We start from the raw sequence: 18,450 nt of genomic DNA, 5'->3' as shown, positions 1-18,450 counted from the left end.
TCCTGCTGCGCTTCCTCGGTTAAATCTTGAGGAGTTAGCAAGATTTAATCCCATTTCTGCCACCGCGTCTTCACTCACGGCCACTTTGCATAAGAAGTGTCCATTACACACGCTAATGGGAAAGTGTGCTTTGAATTGAGCTGGGGGTCTTTGCATCAGACTCTAAAAAGCACACCAACACACATCCCTAATGGGAGTACATTGCCATGAAAAGATAATTGATCAGATTTGCTGATTCACCAGTCCTGTGCCCTTGTCTGATTGTGTAAAATGATCCGGCCTCTAATTACAATCCATCCCATCAGAATTGCAAATAGTGGTGTCCGATTGGGGTGGGCAACAGTTTTCGGGGAAGCGAAGGTAAAGGGGAGATAATAGATTCACTTTAAATGTCGTCATATCTCGGTAGAAGATTAAGTAGCATTCAGGAGATGTACATTAGTCTAAATGATTTACTCTCCTAACGAGTCTAATGTCTTCCTTTGATCGGATTATGCGGGTCGGGCTTTGATTTATTTCAAGCTGCCTCTGAAAACATGCAGGTTACATTTGAATGCTTTCAGAATAGTTGACAGCCGCTTTCTGTCCTGAGATCCGAAGTGAGATATTGTCTCTTACATGTGTGTTAATAAGCAAACGCTTTGATCCCAAAGTCGATTGTGGCTCTCAATGTCGGCTTTTGGCCAGTTTTAAGAATTAATGGATTCAAAGTTATACTGTTCTAATAGCGAAAAGGTGATTTATTGTCTCTATAGCACTAGGTTAATAAATGTTTGGCAAGCAAAGACCAAAGATATGGTTATTATTTACTCTGCAGCTTATGTGGTGAGAAAAAAAAAACATAATTAGACACATGAACAACGTATTTAAGAGCGTTGTAGAAAATCTGTCACAGTTAGCCGTGACAGATAAAGTTAAATCTCACATTTTAAATAGCCAGGGGTGAATGTTTCAGGCTTGTATGTTCTTTGTGCATCTTAGTTTTCTCTGTTAGCTTGGTTACCATACTTAGCAGAAAGAGATGGCCTGGTCCCATGGACCTAATGAGTCTTTTATACACTATACTCTGCACATAAATGTTTTAAAACTCTTGTCATAACATTCGCTAGCTTACACATGACAGCTGCTATCTGTTACTGCATATCTGTCCTGAATATTTTATAACCACATCTCTAAACCCAGAGAAATCAAAACCAGGAAAGCTTTTTTTTTTCTTACTTCTTCTTAGTGCATATCAAAACACACTTTTTAAACTGAAATTGAATGACTAATTTTTGAGTACCTAAGTAGTTTAGGATTTTGAATTTGTGGGTTTTCATTTCTCGAGATGAATGATATTTTGATGGTCAGGATGAGATGGTTATGGTTTTTCAAATTTAAAAGAGTACATTTAAAATAGACTGTGACAAAGTGAATAAAAAAAATGTTTTAAAATACTTTCTAGGTCACTTATCAAATAAGTGAATTTGTGACAACCATGTGAACTCCTTTTTGCATTAAAAGCAAAAGCAATTCATGTTAATAATTTAATATATAATATATATACAGTATATATAGACATTTTTGTTAAAGGGGTCATATAATGGTACATGCACTTTTACAAGTTGATTGTACTGAAATTTCTGTTGGCAGTGCCTGTACACAACCATCATAAAATGATAAAAATCCATCCAGTGTTTTTTTTTTATCTTCTTATATGTTTCCCCCTCTCCTGAATCAAGCTGTTCGATTTTGTGACGTCACAAAATCGACGCCCCTCCCACAATGGTTGATTGACAGCAGCGTTTCAACACAGCCCCGCCCTCGCGCCCTCGTGAGCGAGCTGTCAATCATAGTCCGCGCCAACTGGCGCGTTCATTGCTGATAGCTGGAGCACTGAGTAGAATGGCGTCTCGATTGTGGTGTTCTTCGGTGTAATAAGGAACACAGCAGTCATTTTGATGTTCCTAAATCCGAACGCTGAAGACGCAGTGGCTGAGTTTGTTTTCGAAGGGAATTCCCCGCGATCAACCTCAATGCTTTCATGTTTGCGCGAATCATTTCACCAGACTGCTTTACAAACGAGGGTCAGTATAAAGCTGGTTTTGTTAAGAAGCTGCTCCTGAAAAAAGGATCGGTATCAACTATTCGTGTTCCTGTTGCACCTCCAGAAGAAGTGAGTGTAACGTTTTATTAACCTTTATATTAATCTTTATATTAATCTTTGCAAATCGCTTGCTGCACGCTTCACGATGAATGCGGCTATTTTTACACTCAGCGTACATTACGGCATGTTTTCTATGTATGACGTTCTCAATATAATTCATAATCCCATGTTTATAATAAACAACGCGTTATGGTTATTGTGTTAAATTGTGTTACAAACGGTGTATGCACAGAACAGAGGGGCGGGGTGAGCAAAGCTCATTATCATTTAAAGACACATGCACTCAAACGGCGTGCTGAAAACAGAGCTGTTTTTGACCAGGTAAAATGAGTATTTTCTTACAATACTAATGAGAATTTTTAATTAAAGTATATTACAGACTTTTAATTTAGACCCTAAAGAATCATATTAGCTTGTACAAAAATGACATTATATGACCCCTTTAATAATATAAACAAACACAATTCGTGTTGTCGGTTATTGTGTGTAAAAAGGAGCTTTCTGCATCAGGCTTCTCACTCTTGACCTTGCACACATGGAAAAGGTAGTTCACCATGGTAACCTGGATCTCTAAGCTTTGCGGTTAGTCCATCATCTCAGCCCTCTTCATGTAGTACTTTTATTGGCTGCACAATTGAAATGTCATGCTTGGCCAACAGAGGAGCCTGTAATTTTTAACGCGTGATTAAATTGTCCCTGCTAAATGGAAAACACTGCCTGACCAGACAACAAAATGGGGTGCAGAGAAGCACGGAGGTGCAGACAAACGGAGCAAATTCGGTGCTGTTTTTAAAGGCGTGTGACAGCGGTTTTTGCATATTTGGGGACGGGGAAAAAGAAGTGGCGCTGAGGTACACGATCTGGCACATCAAAGCCCGAACATGTCACTGATGTAAAGGAAATCAGGTTCAAATGAATATTAATGAGCGGAACAATTACCTCTGGGAAATGTTGTCTGCAGCTTAGCTTTACTAACATACACCTCACCTTTGGCTCAGTGGCATCAGAGACGGAATCCCCAGCAGGCATCTCTGCTCCAGCTGCTGCTATATTTGGATGTCATTTCTGCCCTCGCTCTCCATCAGTCTGTTTCAGCCCTCTGTCTCTCTGTCTCTCTCTCTCTCTCTTCTCTTCTCTTCCCCGCACCACAATTTTTATTTTTATAAATGTGAAACATGTGAAGGGAACTCTCCTGCCTGCAATATCTGTGGATTTGAGAGCTGTGTTATATGTCAGGTGGGATATTTTGTAATACACACAGCAATATTAACACAACAAATAGGTTTTTTATTATTTACTGGAAATGTCTCCGGACAGTGCAGCAATGTCCACCGTAGATTGTTTGCTTTATACGGCCCCCTGCTGATATTTCGCTACACATCAAACCTTTTTAATGAGGTCTACCTATTTGAAAGCAATGCAAACTTATTGCTAACTTTCTGCTCCACCGCCTGCTGGACCTTTGCTTAAAACTGTATGCTCTTCAGTGGTAGAGATTAGCTGAGATCCATTGATTGAACTTTAAAAGAACTCTCTGAGCAGAGAAGAACTCGAAAGGTGACTGGAGTTTAATACACAGCTCCTCACACTTTGAGCTTATACCTACACATTCCTACACATTTCTCCTCCTCCAGCTTTAGCAAGATTCACACTTTAATGCTAATGCCAGTATGAGCTTTATATAAGGATTAGATTTCTCCGAGGCTTCTTTCACCTTGAACATCTGACTTGTTTTAAGAACTTTTGACTTATATGAAAAGTAGCACACATTTGTGGTTTTAATTGTACATTTTCTTGAATGCTGGATGTCAATAGTTATGAAGCCAGCTTGCTTTTAATTATTAAAGCCTTGATGATAGCAATACATTAGAAGTGATCAGTCTTCATGTACAGCTCACTTTAAGTGCTAAAAAGTCATAGGTCAGCTTTACATTACATTGACAAAGCCTATTGATTGATTTATCCAATTTGGATTTGCCTTGTCTTTTGCACATAAACTTCAAATATGCTGTTCATATGGGAATGGTGCCATTGATTTCCTTAACTTAAGACCAAATGCTAAAGATTTTTGGATAAGCTTCCTCATTACTTAAGCTAAAATCAATAAGGAAGAGCATCTTTTAATGAACGAGCGGTTTGTACAGCAAACTGCTGAAATGGGCCCCCGTTCATCTGCCGCCCGGGCGATCGATCATGAGGGTCTTTAAGCGAGGCCCAATTGGTTGACATTGTGGTTTATCCTTCACGTCAAAACTTACAGCCTTCGGAAAGTGAAGTGCAGTCAAAGACGCAACAGGAGTTTTTTTTTCCCCTTCCGGATCCTCCGCCGTGCTCTGTGATGTATGAAAAGCCAGTCAGAGTGTTGTTTGTGCACAGACTGTGAAATATATTAGGGATTGTTTTGATTAAATGTATTTCTGAGAATACTGGAGTCTTGAATTTTAATGGTGTATTTTGTCATCGGTTTGTGTAATGGTTGCCTAAATGCGAGAGCTGAAGTTTCTGATGGTTTGGATCAATGTGGAAACGAGAGAAAAGGAGAAGTGAGATTGACTTCCCTTATAGAACACCTATAGCATCTGCTAGAACAGAACAAACCCCTGCTGTGTGTGTAAAAACCTCCCTCAAAAAAGTCTCACACTGTTTTAATTGTTCTTGATAGTAAAAAAAATGCATCCAGTGTTCTGTTAAAATAAAAATTGAATTTTCTACCAACAAAATTACCCATAATTGTGACTGAAATATTTAACTTGGGCTGCATCCAAATTTGCATACTTCCATATTTATATAGTAGATGAAAATCAGTATGTGACTAGAGTAGTATGTCTAAATACACAGTACTCGTAAAAAAGTACCCGGATGAACTTCTACTTCCAACGAAAATCTGAAGTTTGCATATGATGGACACTTTACTATCCCATGAAGCCACGGGTGGGGATTTATAAATGGCAGTGAAGCGACACAACTGATGCTGGTGGGTCACATGACAACATGACGAATGTGGTACATCCAGATTACATTTGACTTTTTAGCAGTCCCAAAGTTATTCAAAAGTACCTACTCAGGAGAGTATTTGATTTCTGACGCAACCTTGGTGTTTATGAGCAAAAAACTTGGTGATTTAAAGAGACAGTTCACCTAAAAATACATTTTTCTGTCATCATTTACAATATATGTTAAGTATTTTTTGTTGCTCATACAATGGAAGTCAATGGTCACCAAAACGTTTTGGTTTTGTTGTATTGCATAATATCGAAATTAAATATGTCCTGAACAGCTAACCCTCAGTACCATACAGTAGTTACTGAATATTGAATATTGAAAAGACACATATAACTTAAGGTCACTCCTTTTAGGAGGTTGTTTGAAAAGCCCATAACGTCCTGCTTGAACAATATGACAAATGACAAAACATTACAATCTCTTTCATTTTATTTAGATATCTTGTGCTGATGCTTAATTCTAACAGTATTGCATTTTTAATACCTACCCTTTTGATTTAAAAAACAGTTTTTTTGATGCGGAAAAATGACTGAAGAAATACCTCTGCAAGCTCTTCCTCTAAAGGTGTCACAGTTTTAGTCATAAATATGGAAACGGCATAAGTTCACATCACGGAAAAGAATCAAAGCCTATTGTTGTATGTCCTTTTCTCGTGTAAAGTTTGCTTTAAATGTCACACATTAGCATATGAACTTTTAAATGAGCTTGTTTGCTCAGTAATACTGGCATGTAAATACAGATATTGAATGCATAGGTTGAATACGCGAGGTCTGAGTGAGACTTTGGTCTTCCCAATGTTAATTATGGCACGGCGAGGGATCTCTTCCCTGCGCTCATGCTTAGATTGACTGGTTGTGTGTGGTTCTGGAAAAGTGCTTTTAACTCAAATATCCAATAGCAGCAATGGAAATGATCTGTGCTGTCTTGATTTAGGCAGACGTGATTGACAACCATCAATCCCAATATAAAATGCTTCATACATTATTCACACTCTCTGCTATCCCTTGTTGTTGGAGTGTTTTGTGTGTGTATGTGTTTGAGGTAGACGGAGCAGACATACCGCATCTGGGGACCAGCAGTGGTATCAGGAAGACAGAGAGAGAGAGACAGCTGTGCACTCGTAGGATATGAAAAGAAAGATGACTCGATGAGAGGTAAGAGCGTGTAAAGACAGACTGATATATAGATATGTACAAATTCATATACACTTCAATAACATACCATTCACCCTTATTGTTATTGTTTACTAGTATTATTAGCAGTATAAATAAAATATATGTACAATATGTTATTAATACACTCATATATGTTTATGTGTGTGTGTGATTAAATATTAAATATACATATACACATACACATATGTGAGTAATAATACACATAATATAATTTATATACAATTCACTTCTTGAATTCTTATTCAACAATTGATTTTTTTTATTATTATTATTATGTTTTTTTTGTTGTTGTTGTTTTTTTGCTGTGGCCTTCCATTAAATCCATAGAAGCGGCCGAGTCTATTTCCCATGAGTATGTTACGGGTTAATTTTGCATGAAGGTTTATTTCGATACATATATAAAACTATGATAGACGAAAATAGACAAATTTATAATAGACAAAATTCACCAAAAAAAAAATCTAATTTAAGAGGTGTTTGAAACCAGAATTTTGCATTGCTAGAGAAAACACACATTTGTATTATTGGACTTGACTGTAATTCACATATGCTGCACTTCATCTTGTTCCTCTCGTACATCTCTGATAATTACACAAACATTTTCCACAGTAAAACGTGAATTTATAACATGACACAGAAATGGATGGGACTTTAGACAGGGAGCAGATGGACACAGAAGTCCAGACAGATCGAATTATGTGTGTAATTATTTCTTTTCTGCTTTCATTCTCCTTCTTTCTCCCTCTCTCTCTCCCTTAGAGTCCTGTAGTGAGGGGAAATGACATTATGTTGCCCATACCTTCAGTACATAAAAATGATTTAATATGTACTCCGCTTTCAGCATCGAGCTGCAGTGATGTCAGTCCTGTGGTGACTCCCTGTTTTTTCTCCCCCGAAGTGTTTAAACATAAAACTGTGGTAATAAAGCAATTTAGGATGTAAAATACCCCAGCCGTTACCTGCAGCAAAGCTTCCCGCCGTCATTACTGTCAGACTTGAAAAACCCAGTGGGCCTGCATGATAAACAGAAGGCCTGATCAGATGCCGCAGTGGCCTAATCATGTTTGTAGCGCTGAATTCCTTAACCTTTGAATGACCTGACAGAATGGCAGTGACCCAATCAGAAAAACCTAATTGAATCTACCTTGTGGCTGTGCGATTTATGAAAAAATGAAATTGAAGCTGAAATATGTATGCGCCCGAGCCAAATACCTCATGAATTGCTCGGTGCTGTCTACCTATTACAAATACTTCTGAAAAAAAGCATGGCTGGCTTTCTCATTACCCTTCAGATCCTTTGTAAGGATATTCCTATAGGATAATCTGATTTATTTGCAATTTTCTTTAAGCCGCTTAGTGTTTACTTCTAAGATTAATATTTGCTGTGTTATTAATACCCAGTTGTAATTATGACAGATAGAAATATTTTTATTTTTTTCTTGTTTAATCTAGAATTTCCCTTGTGCTTTAAAAATGGCTGACGCCTACAAAGATTTGGGAATAAAATGTGTAGGGGGAGCACAGAATGTGTTTGAGTATGTGTAAGAAGGAATGAATGAATGAAGAAACCATCCTGACTGATGAGGCGGACTGTTAAAGTGATAGTCCACCCCAAAATGTAAATTCTGGCATCATTTACTCATACTGTAGGACGACCTCTGTGGAATACAAATGGCGAAATGTTAAAAAATGTTCAAGCTGCTCTTTTCCATTCAATGAAAGTGGATTTCATTAAATGGAAGAAAGCAGCTTGGACATTCTTCTAAATTTGTTCAACTCAAGAATAAAAAAAGTCATAATGGCATTAGACATGGTTCAAACATGACTTTACAAATGATTTTCATTAGATGCTAGAAGTGGAACAATGGTTAACTTGTTTGTATAGTATATTTATGAATTTGGTCACACTTTAGTTTAGGGTCTAATTCTCACTATTAGCTAACTATTAACTATGACTTTTGTCTTATTAATAGTTAGTAAGGTAGTTGTTAAGTTTAGGTATATTAGGAAGGATTCAGGGATGTAGAATATGGTCATGCTGAATAATAAGGCATTAATGTGCTTTAATAAACAGCCAATATCCTAGTAATATTCATGCTAATCAGCAACTTGCTTATAGTGAGAATTGGACCCAAAACTAAAGTGTTATCATTAAACGATATGTGAAAATGTGAAAACATAGAATATGATTGTCAGATTTAGTCTGTTGTTTTGACTCTTGTGTTCTTTTATTGATCCAAAACTGAAAGATTTTGATTTCTCGATGGCACGATTGTCCTTTCGGCAGCCTAGTTTCAGTCTCTCTTTAAACCCAATTCACCGCTCTGCAGGTGGAATATTGTTGCAGAGAAGAGACTGTGTATCTGAATGTTTTGTTGTTTTAGTGGAGGCCCTGCAGGAGTGCTCTAGGTCAGGTAATTTAAGCTCTGGCTGAGGAAACCAGGCATGCCGCTTTCTTCTTCCTCAAATCGGATTTTGCTCTTCTGGAACAGAGGTTCCTTCAGAACCCGCAGCGCTGTAATGAGGGAGACGCTAAAGCCAAGGTGAAGCTAATGATGCTAACAAACTCATCTCAGCAAAATTATTGATGTTCTGCCACATTTTGTGTTTGCAAACGAGGCGTAATGTACGAGGAATAAAAGCAGTACTTCACGAATTAAATAATTGATGTAGCTCGCGCCGAATTAAACCGTTTTCTCAAATGATCACAGCATATGAAGTTTGCTCTGTCAGCCTTGAAATATGATGTTTTCCTTTTCTTACATCCACCTTGGTCTCTGGCATCCTTTCATAATGCATAACAAATCTATACGCCGTTTGCTCATTAGCCTCTGCTCTGTTTTCCCACATGCCAACCAAGGACAAGCAGCCCGTTGTTTGGCTGAAGTCTAAAAACAATAATCATCTCTGTAATAACATGGCTAATGACCTTTAATTGGAATTGAGCTGAGGCTTAATGACTATTAGCACCGGCTGACATTACGCCTACTCCCCCGGGTGAGCGTGCATGTGCGAGCGTGCACGTGTGTGTGTGGGCTACGCGGCAAGGGGCAAGACAATACAGTAAATAGTGAATTGTGAGATGCAGCCAAGCTTGTAGAAAATAACTATTTGAGGGATGGCGCATGAACTGAACGCTGTAATTTTGACAGCTGGCAAGGTGTGGTGAGGGGGGAGCCGGGGTGAAACCTCGTATCTCAAGACCGTTGATGAATGACTCTAATTAAGGGATGAAATCAAGCATGTGAAGACAGGCGATCGCTTTAGGTCGCTGTTTGGTAGTTTTCTGCTCCCGATGCTGGACTCATCCATCTAAATATCACTGTTTTTCGCTCTCTTCTGAGTGGTGGAGGAGGAACAGAAGAGCTCTGAGGGGTCAGGGACGGGCAGGAGGCCCGGGTGAGGGTCATGTTTCACATTTTTCTACAGCGTCCTCTCTCTGGATGCTCTGTTTTGTCCGTCATCAATTTGATTTGATGTATGTTCACTTAATCTCTGTTTGGCTCAATATGGTTTTGTGTGTCCATGCAGTCTTACCTCTATTTCTGTTGACTTCCTTTTTGGGGAACTGCTTATTCTGTCCTTGTCCTCTTTCGCAATGTTTCAAAGTCTAGATCTCTGTTCAAAAATCTAGTAAACAGCCTACTTAGACAGCATTTTAGGGCATCATAGGTGCATCAAAGGGTTAATTCACCCCAAAATAAAAATGTCATCATTTACTCCACTTCATGTCATTCCATAGGCTACAGAATGTCCAGGCAGCTGTTGTCTCCATGTGCTTTTTTAACCGAGGCTTAAAGGCTTTTTTGGCTTTTTTTAGCCTTTAAACTGAACAATCGAGGGGAACGCAAGCCAGATAATTATAAAAGTCCCCCAAGTCCTGGCGCCAGGACTATATACATGTGTATATATATATATAAAGTATGTATATGTATGTGTGTGCATGCATGTATAGTTATGCGCTAATATATGCCATTTTGAATTTATAAGTATAGTGTGAGTTGTGTTTACGCTAAAAAAAATTACCCAAAAAGTGCACTTCAAATACCTGCATGATACACTCAAATAATTAAAAAAATTTGGAATGTTGAAGACATCAAGACAACAAAATACCTTTATAAAATTCACACACTAGACAGTGGGATACACAGTGCATAGTAAATGTGATAGTGTGTCATATATCAGTTGTAAGTCAAGTGTTCCATGAGCTTTGCCTGCTATTTCGTTGTGCCCGCATGCCGCTGACTATGTAGGGCATTTCAAATCAGTCACCTGTGAGGTTCCATTTCAGTTAGGATGCTGCCTCAGAAGGCAACTCTCTAGGTTTTGGAACAGGGCAGTTGTCTGCAGGCAATTAGACATGTGCCAGGTGACGACCTTCACAAACACCTGGAAAACCTTCATCAACAGAAGCCAAATTAACCAACCAGCTCTCCACCGGCCAGCAAACAAAGCTGTGTACACAAACAAAAGACTGATGAATAAAACAGGTGACACATAGAGGGTTTAGGAGGACGGGATGGGGGGGCTGAGCTGGGCATTGGGACCTTTCATCCAGCAGCAAATGGTGGCCTTTGTTAATGAATTCAATTTAATGTTTACTGTTCTTGAAGCTCTCCTGCCTCATATCCTGGCAGACTGCTTACTAACAAGACTGAAAGTCTGGCATTACAGCGTGTGGCTAAACAGGTCCCCCAGGGAGAGCAGCTTTTCTCTCCTCCCCTCTCTCTCTCTCTCAATCCTTCTCTTCCCCTTTTTCTCCATCCTCTGGCCTTGTATTAGAATACCTGCTCAGTGAATCGCTCTCTCCCTCTCTCTCTCTCTCTCACACACACAGCAGTGCACATGGGCAGAGGGAGCCACCAGCTGGAATATCCTGCGTTCGGTGGCACACTGACAGTTTTATCTACTTTACTAACTGCTTTTGCATGTCTAGAATGAATAATTGACCTGCTTCAATAGGCACAGGACACTCACTGATTTAAAAGCACATCCAGAGGAGATATGAAATAATAATGACTTACCGGCGGCATCTAATTTCTGTAATTGTGTGCCGGCTGAATGGGGTTTGATTCTTTTTTTTTCTCTCTCTGTTTTCTACCGTTTAAGGTTGTTTTTATAGTAAAAGTGTTATCACGAGCATCACGGCTCCTCGTATAACCACACGCTACTCTGATTTATGTCCCTTTGCCTGTCTGTACTGCTATACTAATATTTATAGCTGCATATATGCATGTATCATTATAGATACAGGGGCTGATAAATTAGTTTGCTGATGACTGTTTTATATCACAAATCATCAGAACATTACAGCCTGCTAATGCAAATCCCCTCTCTCTCTTTCTCTCTCTCACCAGCGGTGTGCCGGAGCAGGACCACAGCATTTTAATAATGGTCATTTGTGCGATTATTCCAAAGCATCCGCGGCACGGAGGAAAGGGGATTTCTCATCGCCTCCTGCCCGCGCATCTGCGGCATTACTCAGTGTGAGCTATTGCAGGAGAGCTCATTGCTCTCAAAAATCAAAGTTAAATGGGTCATCTATCATCTGAATTTGTGTCTGGCTGACTTGTCTGAACATCACAATGATTTATGGCTTGAATTGGAGAAGTCAACCATGCATGTTTCTTAGTTTATCGTTTTATGCTGCCTTCAATTAAACCTCTATAAACAGGATGATGGCTTTACAACGTCGTCCGGCAATAAGGGCGATGAAGGTTTTGCATAAGGACGTGTAGCTTTCAGCCCTCTAATATCCCGTTGACTTTTCCGGTTGGGTTTGGGAACATGCACCACAGTCTTCCTGCAATGAAAGGAGACTCGCGTTGGTCCGACCATTTTTCATTAACTAAATCCTGTAATTTGTTCATTCTGGGATTCTTATGACACTATAATGTCATTAAGGCACGATCTTGATTATTCCCCGCTTGCATCAACAAGCAAATGCCACCTTAATGATCTGCCGTTTGCTTATTGTATTCTGCTTATTATTTCCCATTTCTCATTATTGCTGTCATTTTTCTAGATAAAAGTGCATGCAAAAATTCAATTTTCTGAGCCTGGAATCCAGGGGCGATAACATGTTTGCTGATTAGAACCTGAATATATGGAATTTAGCATGGCAGCTGAAGAGTAAATGGTGTTTGTGTGAGCGTACGTGTGTGTATCTCACTCTGCACAGTCGACTGCTTATGTTACACCAGGGAATCATCCCGGTTCTTTCGCTCATTGTGTTGCCTATACTTATCTAGACTCATCCTCAAAAATGCAGAGATAGTTGATATGTGTTCTGTGTGTTCCTGTTTAATGCAGGCGGTGTGTTTGAGCTTTATTTATATCTTTATTATTCGCAGCGGTAGTGTAACTGGCGTGTTTATTGACAAAGGTATATACCCTGGGAGATACCACATTGAAAGGCCCAATTACTTGTGTTCATCATTATAGGTTTCTGGCTGTGGAAAACAGGCTTTGATTCTTTGTTTAGAAGGTTTTATTTCTGTCAAGACAGTTGAAAAATATGTTTAAATAAAATTCCCCGCTCTGTACTCAACCTTAAAAACAAGTGTACTAACCATAATGGGCCACGAAAAGCATTTTATGTCGCTTTTGTTTTCTTTTTTTCCAGAGCTTAAGAAGGCTTTCGGTTCTTTGGGAACATGTGTCACATGGGGAAAGAATGGCACAAGGTTATTTAGAAATTTGGAAAAGAGGGACTGATTTAATTTTCACCCTTAGCACTACGAGAGAAAGTGTAAGGACCTTGGCATTGGCTGAAGAGGGTGAAATTAATCAGCATGCTATCTCTAGTGAGCGCCAGTTAATCACAGGCCTCAGCATTTTATTAACAAAATGATATATCTGCTTCAAATTACCATATCAGGAAAACCTCCTCCCCCACCCCATGCTTCTCACATTTTGTCATTTGAAACCGAACCTTGATTAACAACATTTTTAGTCAAGGCTGTGTAGAGAGAGGGTGTGATGCAAATGAAAGAAAAAAAAAAAGAAAAAAAAAAATCATAAATATTACATGTATTGCGTCAGGGCCTTGTCTTATGGCTCCAAATATCTAGTTTTTTATTCAGCTAGGCTATGTTCACACAGTCAGTCATAACTGTATTTAATTACAGGTGATTCTCGAATTTCTTTCAGTATGGCAAGGAGCTTTAAAGAAGAGACCCGGAGAAAGCTTTTTTGTTAGCATCCACATTCATTTTAGTGTCATCTTCTCAGTTAGCGTTGGTTTCCCCGGAAGTACATGATCTGAAGGGTGCCATCTTTGCTCATGGTGATTTGTTCCAGAAAAATACCCAATTCAGCTTGTTTAAGAAGAATGAACTATTCTTATCAGTGGCTCACTTTAACATGCGCAGGGACGTCTACCACATGATCACACATACTTGAAAATTTCAGTGAATATAATATGAATCAATTATTCAAATTAATCATTACCATTAAAAATGTATCATTTCATATTGAAGTATCATAAATGACCTATCACAAATTAATTTGTTTTTATTTTCAATCTATAATCTAACAACACAAGATTGTACAGTCAAGTATTCAAATAAATTAATGTTTACAATGAGTCTTCTCCTGACTATATTGATGAAAATCTTTCTTAAAAAAAAAAAAAAAAAAATATATATATATATATATATATATATATATATATATATATATATATATACACTCACCTAAAGGATTATTTGGAACACCATACTAATACTGTTTTTGACCCCCTTTCGCCTTTAGAACTGCCTTAATTCTACGTGGCATTAATTCAACAAGGTGCTGAAAGCATTCTTTAGAAATGTTGGCCCATATTGATAGGATAGCATCTTGCAGTTGATGGAGATTTGTTGATGCACATCCAGGGCACGAAGCTCCCGTTCCACCACATCCCAAAGATGCTCTATTGGGTTGAGATCTGGTGACTGTGGGGGCCATTTTAGTACAGTGAACTCATTGTCATGTTCAAGAAACCAATTTGAAATGATTCGAGCTTTGTGACATGGTGCATTATCCTGCTGGAAGTAGCCATCAGAGGATGGGTACATGGTGGTCATAAAGGGATGGACATGGTCAGAAACAATGCTCAGGTAGGCCGTGGCATTTAAATGATGCCCAATTGGCACTAAGGGGCCTAAAGTGTGCCAAGAAAACATCCCCCACACCATTACACCACCACCACCAGCCTGCACAGTGGTAACAAGGCATGATGGATCCATGTTCTCATTCTGTTTACGCCAAATTCTGACTCTACCATCTGAATGTCTCAACAGAAATCGAGACTCATCAGACCAGGCAACATTTTTCCAGTCTTCAACTGTCCAATTTTGGTGAGCTTGTGCAAATTGTCGCCTCTTTTTCCTATTTGTAGTGGAGATGAGTGGTACCCGGTGGGGTTTTCTGCTGTTGTAGCCCATCCGCCTCAAGGTTGTGCGTGTTGTGGCTTCACAAATGCTTTAGTGCATACCTCGGTTGTAACGAGTGGTTATTTCAGTCAAAGTTGCTCTTCTATCAGCTTGAATCAGTCGGCCCATTCTCCTCTGACCTCTAGCATCAACAAGGCATTTTCGCCCACAGGACTGGCGCATACTGGATGTTTTTCCCTTTTCACACCGTTCTTTGTAAACACTAGAAATGGTTGTGCGTGAAAATCCCAGTAACTGAGCAGATTGTGAAATACTCAGACCGGCCCGTCTCATGCTCAAAATTGCTTAAATCACCTTTCTTTCCCATTCTGACATTCAGTTTGGCGTTCAGAAGATTGTCTTGACCAGGACCACACCCCTAAATGCATTGAAGCAACTGCCATGTGATTGGTTGATTAGATAATTGCATTAATGAGAAATTGAACAGGTGCTCCTAATAATCCTTTAGGTGAGTATATATATATATATACACATATATATATATATATATATATATATATATATATATATATATATATATATATATATATATCTCACTCAAGGTCTGCATTCTGTCCGCAACAGTTTCAAGGTGTGTGTTTTTTTTCAGCCCTTCCCTTTTGGCCATTGGTTCCCTTTCATATGCATGAAAGATAAAACCAGTCGCCATCTGTAAAAGTGATGAAAAATACTGTTTCTTTTTAACTTAGATTTACTAGCTGTATCACTGCCAAGAGACAGACCCCCCTCCCTTTGCCCCACTGCACTCATCCTGCTCATTTTCACCACATTTAGCCCAATTGTTCCTGTACTCAAGACCCTGCGGTGCCCCGGTGCATGCTGGGATGGATGTGATGGCAAAGAGGTGTGTTTGAACACCCTTTTCTTTCGCAACTCAGTCAGAACAGACCAGAAAGTCAGATTCCGGTGTGTGTGTGTTTGTAGTTGGAAGCACCAAGCTGTGGCCATAAGTCCAGATGTGCATTCATTCTCATGGGGAGGCAACAGGAAAGAGAATCGGAAGAATCATCAGCCCTTAAATTTCATGCATCACAATTCATGTGTCTGTGAACATTTTATGTAATACCGAGCCGCCCCTTCCTAGATAAATAAATCACAGATGGTGTACAGATCATATATGGTTTTGAATGGGTAATATGCTTCCGTTTCCCATCCAGCCGCTATAATCTTTCGGTACTGTTTTTTCTCTTTCTATCGCTCTTCCCATCCCATACAGTTATAGCATACTGTATATTTGACATTTCCACCCAGGGTTGATGTAAACATTTAACGATTCTGTAGAGTTATAGCCACTGTTTTAGTGTTTAATGTTTGTGAGATAAAACACACTAGAAAACATGTTTGAAGTTGCACATGCATTGTCCAAACTGTTAGTCTTACTTTAAAAATGTATTAAAAAATCTTAAACCAGGTTAAGCTGTTCTCCCAGCCTGGTCAGGCTGCTCTGTTGGCACGTTTCAGCTAGTCAGGATGGGAAATCACCCAGCTTTTTGCCTGGTTAATTGTATTACATGCCATATTCATACAAAATGATTATTTTTTTAAAATATAGTATTATTATTATTATTTACTTTATTTTTTTCACTCAAATAGTGAAACTGAATAATAATAATAATAATAATATAATAATAATATATATATATATATATATATATATATATTATTATTTATATATATATATAAACATTTCTCAATTCAGACTTTCATATCCCACTGTATGCACATCTGTATAATTTTGTTATCATTCAGTTGTCAGACATCTGTTTTGTTCCACGTCCATGTGTTCTAAGTTGCCAGACTTGAATAAAAGGGAGCCAAAACTGTTTTAATGGAGCAGCTCTTGCAGACACACAGGCGGTAGACTCATCCCATACCTTCTCTAAAGGAGGCAAATGCCTCTCCTCCCCGCGCACGGGGCCTTTGATCACTGGCTGTTGTTACATGTAATGATTTTGTCGGCGTTTGTAGTACAGGCCAGGAACGAGAGTAGCTCTAGTTCATTATAATAGACTCATCGATGCCGTGCTTGTATCAAGCCCCTTATTGACATCATTCAATAATGTGTGATTTATTTCATTTGCTCATTTTGTGTAGTTGCATATGGAGGTTGTATTTTCAAGGCAAGAGAGGCCTTTGAGGAAGCCTCTCATCTCCAAATGTCAAAGTGCTCCCCGCTCACACGTGTAAAGCGCACACACGCATGCTCATTTGCATATGAGTGAGGTTTTTGGTGGCATGCCAGGGCTTCTCTGAAGAAGACATCAGAGATGAAACCGAGTGGTTTTTTTCCCACCTGGAGCTAGTGCTGATTAGCCCCAGAGCAAAGAGGGGAGGAGGCCGACATGAGCAGCTGTGAAATTACAACCTGCTTAATTTAATTACCCGTGCTAATTAATTCATATCTACAGCCAAAGGAAAAGGACTTGAGTAAAGAAGTCATTAGCCTAATTACTTAATTAATTGTCTGTGGCGCCGTCCCATTTGAGCTGCGTCTTCATTATCTGATGTTTGGCCTTGGCACCAGTTTAGTATGTTTGATGAAATCTGGTCCCAGCGATAATTTCTCCCCGTCACACTCTCGTAATGAGAGGTGTGGAGGCTCCATATGGTGGTGTTTGTGCTCCAGTACCTGTTGAGAATGTCACTTGCTGATACTAAATCACCCAGCTTGAGAGAGTGCATGTGTGTGTTGCAAGAGGGTTCCTGAGGTGTAATTTTGATTTCTGTTATATATGGTGTGTACAGTAAGTGTGTGTGTCATTGAACTATGACTTTTTTCCCATAGTGTCTCCATAGTGTCCAACCTATTCTCACTGGAAACGCACGTCTCTACCTACATTATTTTTTTTACCTATATACAGGCAATTAACTGCAGTTTCCTTCTGAAACACTAGAGGCAGTAAAACAGCAACAACTTTTAAACAACTTTGTTTACATATATATTATGATTACGTTTATAGCACAATACTATGTTATGTCCTTAAAACGGTTTTACCATAGTGCATGGATGGGCAACTTCTGTCCTGGAGGGCTGCTGTCCTGCAGAGTTTAGCTAAAACAGATGACGATGATTTGTTGTTTACACGGAGACAGTTTTCAAAAACTTGCACTTAGAAACCCATTTTCAAAAGTTTGCGTTTTCAGGCAACTACAATGTGTAAATGAACGGCCAAAACGCATAAAAAGTTTTACGTTTTTAGTTGAAAACGGTGTTGGGTAAACAGCCCCTTAGTAATCCTGAAGACGTTGATTAGCTTGTTCAGGTGTGTTTGACTAGGGTTGGAGCTAAACTCTGCAGAACAGCGGGACTCCAGGACCAGTATTGGCCATCGATGCCATAGCGTATGATTTGTAAACTAATTCACTTACCTTTGCATCACATAACCAGCTCCATATGGCTTTTCTGATATAGTAAACTTGCTCACATTGCATTTACAATGCAGAGTGCAGTACGAGTCTCATGAAACATGAGTTACAATAAAAGAGCTAAAATGGCATGGTTGCTTCAGCAAATGTGTGTCATATTTTCTTTTGTTAATGCTATTGGTATTGGTTTAGTGTTGGTGGTATGCTATTTTCAAACACGATAGAGCAATAACCTTTTAGCGCCATTCACTGAACATTTCATTTCAGAACTGCCAGGACACACACAACAAACATCAAACATTGCCAGCATTCATGCTTGACT

This window comes from Scardinius erythrophthalmus (assembly GCF_964197995.2).
Source record: "Scardinius erythrophthalmus genome assembly, chromosome: 22".
NCBI classification, from domain to species: Eukaryota; Metazoa; Chordata; class Actinopteri; order Cypriniformes; family Leuciscidae; genus Scardinius; species Scardinius erythrophthalmus.
Note: the sequence above shows the minus strand (reverse complement) of the source record.